Raw genomic sequence first — 6889 nt, 5'->3', positions numbered from 1 at the left:
AGAGAGACAGAGAGAGAGAGAGAGAGAGGGGGGGGAGAGAGAGAGAGAGAACGAAGTGGAAAATAGCTGTCAATGTATACACCCAGAAACATTCAAACTAATGCAATCATGGTTAAATATCTGGAAATGCGAGCGATCATAAAGTGGAGATTGCGCTTTGAAGGTCAGTGGATTCAGTTTAGTCTTCACATAGGATAGAAAAAAAAATCTTACTGTGGGAACTGAATGAGACTGCATTTGACTGTGAACTGCTTCAGTGGAGCTCCTCACGGCCCAGAACTTCAAGAAAATATTATTTTAAATGGAACGCCAAGGTGTTACTGAAAAGAGAAAATGTGCTCAGACAGTCTTCTGTGTCTACAATTCAAATATGTGGTTTTATCCACTTAAGTCAAGAATCTGGTACACCTACAAGGTTTCTGCCAACTGAATACATTTACACTTACCAGACATTTGGGACAAATATAGACAAAAAGAAATGTAATACCTACAATTATCAAATCAGTCAGGGCTAATCGGTCTCTCATTTCACTTCAGGGATATCAATGTGTCTATTAAGGAATCACAAGTGCTTGCGAATCAATTTCACCTGATTTGGTGCAAATGAAAGTGACAACAGCTGCAATGGAGAGGCAAAAGCAAGAGGACGAGCAAGAACAAGACAACCCCCCGAAAAGGGAATGGTTGTGCATGTGGTAGTCACAGAAAACTACTCTCTGCTTATCCTTCCCGACTGATTCTTCTATAGTTTTGTGGTCGGGTAGTGTCCCAGTCAATACTGGTAGCATGAGGCGATACCTGCAGCCCAATCAGGTTGCACAGGAAGTCCAGCTCCTTCAGAGTGGCACATCTATACGTGCGGTCGCAAGAAGGTTTCCTGTGTCTGCCAGCACAATCTCAACAGTATAGAGGAGATACCAGGAGATCAGCTGTGACACAAGGAGTGCTGGGAACAGGGCCCTAGAAGGGCATCAACCCAGCAGCAGGACAGGTATCTGCTCCTTTGTGCGAGGAGGAACAGGAGGAGCAGTGCCAGAGCCCTACAAAGAAACCTCCAGCAGTCTAACTACAGCAGAAGTCTAACTGTCAGAAACAGACTCCATGAGGGTCGCATGAAAGCCCAACATCCTCTAGTGGGACCTGTATTCACAGTCCAGCACGGAGCAACAACTCGATTGGCATTCGCCAGAGAACACCAGAATTGGCAGGTCCTCCATTGGCGCCCGGTTCTCCTCACAGATGAGAGCAGGTTCACACTGAGCACATGTGACAGGCGTTAAAAGAGTCTGGAGACGACACGGTAAACGCTACGCTGCCTGTAACATCATCCAGCATGACCGGGTTGGCGAGGGGGTGGTCAGTGATGGTCCGGGGAGGCAAATCCTTGGAGGGTCGCACAGAACTCCATGTCATAGCCAACGGTACCCTGGCCGTTGTCAGATACTGGGATAAAAGCCTCATTTGGCCGGAGTGTGTAGGCACTATTACTATTCACTAGAACACAATGAATGAAAGGAGATACTGCATATCAGGTACCACATACTATATTCTGACACTTTGCATTTGAAACAAATGTATGATAAACTGCTGTGTTGAGTCTTATCAACATGTATAAACATATGAGCTATAGATTAATGTGCAACAGCAATGGAGCTACTATCTATTATTGAATTGAATTACATCATATACATGCAATTCAATATAAAACAGTAACGAGTATGAGTTACATTTTGACTGCTTATAGCCTCATATCTTTTATAACTTTCACAACTTTATTATTTTCCCTACAATACAGACTAAACAAGGTCTGTGTGTGTTACCTTGCAATAGCAAAAATAAAATTCTGTTCTCCAATTCAACCCTGGAACGACGACACGAAATTGCAAGGTCGATAAAAGAAAGTTCACAGTAACGCATCCAATCAAACTAATAATGTTTGTGTGCAACATTCAGTTATTACTTAGTTTACTGCCTGTACTCTCATGCCAGGGTGGGGTCAAAATCGTCTCATTAAGCAGACAAATCGCAGGATGCCATAGAGTGGAAGCGCTGTGGCTGAAACCTGTGAATGAACCTGCTCTTTTTTTTATACTGTGCACAGCTTTATTTTACAAAGGCTGCTAAAAGGTTGCACACCTTGTATAACCTGACTGATGTGGCCAGCATTAAGATAGAGTCACTGCTAAAAACACATTTGGAAAAATAACTGGAGAAAGGAGTAAACACCTTGAGATAAAAAAACCATCACAGGACGATTTTACTTTCAGATTTTGTCCAAAATATTTGCCAAAGTGCTCACTTTTCACTCAGCTTATAAACGAGTGAAAAGTGAGCACTCTGCATTAACTTCTACATTATTCAACCATTTCTTCTACCTACCAAAATCCATATCTGTAATTATGAATGAATGAATTATTAACGTGTTGTTCACATTGAGCACACACAGATTTCCAGCATTTCTCTTGAGACGAGTAGGGAAACGCACACAGACGTGCAATTTACTCATTTTTCACCCATTCTTCATGCGAATGCACCAAGCTGTGTATCTACAACATGGCCTGTGTGAGACAAAAACTTAAGTGCAGAAAAGCTGTTTACTATTCACACAGTTTCATATTATAACCATTGCAAATTTTTAATAATGACTTATTCCTTATAGTTACTTAAAGCCTGATGATTGAGAAACACTGATGATCACAAATAGTTGTGCAAAACATAAACAGTATTAAGTAAATCTACAACATGGCTGTATTAAAGTGTTTTCGGCTGTGCTGGGCTCCCTGCTTCTTTTGGGTTTTTAATACGCTGTCTGATGGGAAAATGTATGGAAATTCAATTATGCCGGATAAAACATCACAGCAGGGTAACAGTAAAATGCAGAGGCTTATGGATTTATAAAACTTGAGTGGAAACTAAGCAAGCATGAACGACAAAACTGCTCAAATTTGTTCAGTTAGACTGAACGGCTGCATGGATTTTGGTCACCAACAAATCAGCAAATCCCATTTTACTTTGTTTTGATTCGTAAGTTTGTAGTTTTTGTATTTTTCCCTCACAACAGCATGAGAGGAGTGATTATCTATGTATGAAATGATTAACAACACATTGTGATGTTGGATAACTAATGATCAAACTTGACAGCCATTTCAAATCTGCCCCTACAACTGAACTCTCAAAGTTTGATTGTCTTCAAAGTAAATGATGATAATGAAAAGATCTGTATGCATATTGGCAACATCATGGCTATTATTCTTGTATAATTCCTTTTGTTTGACCCTGATATTATTGTATTATATTATTATTACTGTTATTTGCTGTGGTTGTTATCTCTTTAATACAACACTTTCTACTTGTTATATGTGAGGCACAGTCATATAATCTGATATCTAATATCTATTGTTTAAGGGCTGCAGCTTTGACTCATGCACTGATTGCTAATGCCTGAAATGCTGCCGACCTTGGAATTTAATCACATTGGACTCATGCATTCTTTGTAAGTCACTGACAGTCACTCATGATAAGAGTGTCAGCTAAATGCCTAAAATGTAATGTCTAACGTCTATCTTTCTGAAATGTAATTTTTGTGCGCCTTTGATACATCTTTGCTTCATACTGAGAATCAAAATGGATATGCTGAAAATGTGATCCACTATTTCTAAACAGACATGGAAAGATTAAATGAAAATCAATTCATAGAGTTTTTTGTAACTTTGTGATGAAGTATGGTCCAAATCAAAAGTTCAACCAGTTCTACTTTCTGACAGATTCATTCTACAAACAGCGATCCTCCATGGCAACTCTAATGTCCTCCCAACTGTGTGTGTCAGTGTATGAGTTCTCCCTATGTATCTGCACATTGACTGAGTTCTTCATCCCTTCAACAACCCCTTTTTGATTTCGAAGATGGTGGATTCGATTCTGCAGTGCATCATAACGCCCTGTGTTATGAGGATGTGTGTGAGCCTGTTGAGAAAACCCAAACCAAACAGACCTGTGGAAAATCTACACAAACCCGACGTGGATGTATTCATTTTCAAAATAAAGAGACTCAACCTGCATAAAATCCACAAACCCAATACACCTGTGGACAATTAGACCCCAATTCAAAACGTGTTTGATGAACACACACACCGGCACTGGCAGCAGCGAGATGCTTTAACCGTTTAACCAAGCAGCTTTTTCCACCTCCTCATGTTTCCAACACTTCAACACACATTTTTCTTGCACTTCAGTTCACCCTCTCTATCTGAGGGTGAACAAAACTATTCTCCTGATTCACTTGAGTATAAGTCATTGATACATAGACACAAGGCGATAGTATGGGACGCAAATCGGTCCCCACTTTGGGTCTCGAGACCCTCTTGAATCCTGGAATAGGTCCCAGCAATGACAGTATTCTACTCTTTCAGCCAGAACTCTCACTGTCATTCCCCTTTATCATCTCTGTCTGCGTTTCCTGACACAGTATTCGGGATCAAACGACCAAAATGCTATTCAGACTAAGGTTCATTTAGGGCAAGTCAATATGATCAATGATTCGATTCATGCTGCACATTAATGGGCTTTCCGTGTCTAGTTTGTTTTTAGCTCCCACAATTAATGAAGTGGGGAAAAGCAGGAAGACATCCAAATGACAGATTCTGTGTAGTTCTTATTTTATGTTATTACTACAAATGGTTATAAAATCATACATAATTCTATTGAAGATAACAAAGGAGAGCAAAGATTCTACCTTAAAATTTTAAGAGCTTTTCGATAAATCTGCCCAGGAAGACAAATGATTGAAAAGCAACATGATCACATTGGTAGATCATTTCTTAGCTAAACATTCAATGAACTATCATAGAGGTGTTGCAGATATTTACTTTTCAACATAATCTCCTTCTAACTCTACACATCCTGCACAGTTTTTCAATGACATCATCATCTGAGGCCAAATTGCTTTCGATTTAAACCCCCTTTCCACATTAACGCTCTGTTGCATGGGAAACAAATCAGATCAGTAGGTTGGCTCGGGAATCAAACTACTCAAAATTAAGGTCTCTCAGTCCAAACAACAACAAAAAACTAGCTTGTGTAGCTGACGTGTAAAACATCTATTTAAGTAATTATAAATAACAGAGCCATGCTTAAGTGTCAGCTTCAGGACATATTAATCATCGCTCAGCTGTTAAATGAAGCCCCTGGTAAACCTCACATTTATTTCATCCTCTTCACAATTAAGCATGATGTAAATAATGCAGGATTACACGTGTTGCTATTCTGTGATGAATGGCTCTGAATATGCAAATACGCAATTGCAATTAATCTAACCGTCCACTGAGCCTTCAAGATTCTGCATTATCCATGAGCCCTCCCATATAAAGATAACAACTGTGTCAAACTGCTTTAAAATGATGAGCGTTATTTCATCCCTCCACATCAAGGAGAGTTTGAGAGATGAAAGTTTATTGGAACGTGTCCGATGAATTGCTGGCTTTGGAACAGAGCGGAATTGTTTTTGCAGCAACATGATATTCTGTTGCGGTGAATTATCTCCCACTTTCTCACAGTATGTAACACTTTTAAACTGCTTTTGAAAGTGATCGTCGTATCCGTATCCCATATCCCGTCTGCTGTGTAAATTTGGGGGAAGCTTTAAAAATGCTCTTGTGACAGATGATCTCATTTGCAGCACAGTTAAAAACAAAAGCGGGATTTTTCAGGTGTCTCATTAACACATTGGCACAACAAATCTGCAGGGGGCAACTGCACTCATCAACAGCTTGTCAAATCAGAGATTAATACCATGTGTAAAGACACCTTTGCCAAAAAAGAATGACAACTGAAAAGGCGTGTCAGAGCTTGCCTCTAAAGTTAATCCCATAAAGCATTTAACAATATCTCTTTCCTGAACTATTAACTGTAGATATAGTGGGAGGAAACAGTCTTTGCATCTCTGTCCTATATGCTTACGAAGTGACATCCTCTCAGTATGTGACTGAGAACAACATGCTGCAGACTCAAGCTGATTACAACACAGCTACCTTGATGGCACTTAGTCCCTTCTATGCCGCTGATTATGCTGATAAATCCATGCTTCTCATACCAAACTAACGCCATTACTCTACATATTAATAAGGCTTTGGAGTTTTCTGGGATATGATAATTGATGACACATGCACAACACATAAAAGTGAAAAAATAAAGGATGTAAATGTCTAATTATAATAACAATATACAGTCAGAAGTTTCAGTGTTCTTTTAAAAACAATCCTGACTAAAACCATGACGATTCCTTAGTGCTAATTGCATTGCTGACCAATATACTGTATCTACCAGAGGAGGAACAGAGTTTAAACCCAATCCATTTACAATTACGCTAATTGATCTGTCTTTGTGGTGGGTTTTAAATGATAGAAGAATTGAGTTCCTCGCCTACAGAACTTCAACACAGCGTTAAGTCTGTGCTGCTGTGCTGCCATGTCCTATAAAAAACAATTAAAAACCCAATTTTCTGGTTGGGAGCCAATGCTTGACCTTGGAGAGCAGCAGGGTTAGAGAGGTTACATGTCTCTATGTCTTCACTTGCCCCGTGCAATATATATACCTGATATTGGGAAAAGTTCAGCACTGGAGTCACAACAGCAACATCCTGACAGCATCAAAGCATCAAAGAGTCAGGGGGAGGTATCTTAGAATTAAATCACTATATTTCCCCTTTAAATAGTGTTTTTCCTTCCTTAGAGAAGGAAAAGGGAGAATACCACAGTCAATACAAGAGCATGAAAACGTCAAATGTACCTGGATTGCCGGCTGCCAGCGCAAAGGACGAGTCCAGGCTGCTTCTGTCGGCCACCAGCTCAGGTAAGCACTTATCCGGATGCATGGTGGTCGCGGCGGGGCTCTT

The sequence above is a fragment of the Genypterus blacodes genome, unplaced genomic scaffold (genome assembly GCF_046128005.1).
Source record: "Genypterus blacodes isolate CSIRO-AG114 ecotype Tasmania unplaced genomic scaffold, CSIRO-AGI_Gbla_v1 ptg000012l_1, whole genome shotgun sequence".
NCBI classification, from domain to species: Eukaryota; Metazoa; Chordata; class Actinopteri; order Ophidiiformes; family Ophidiidae; genus Genypterus; species Genypterus blacodes.
Note: the sequence above shows the minus strand (reverse complement) of the source record.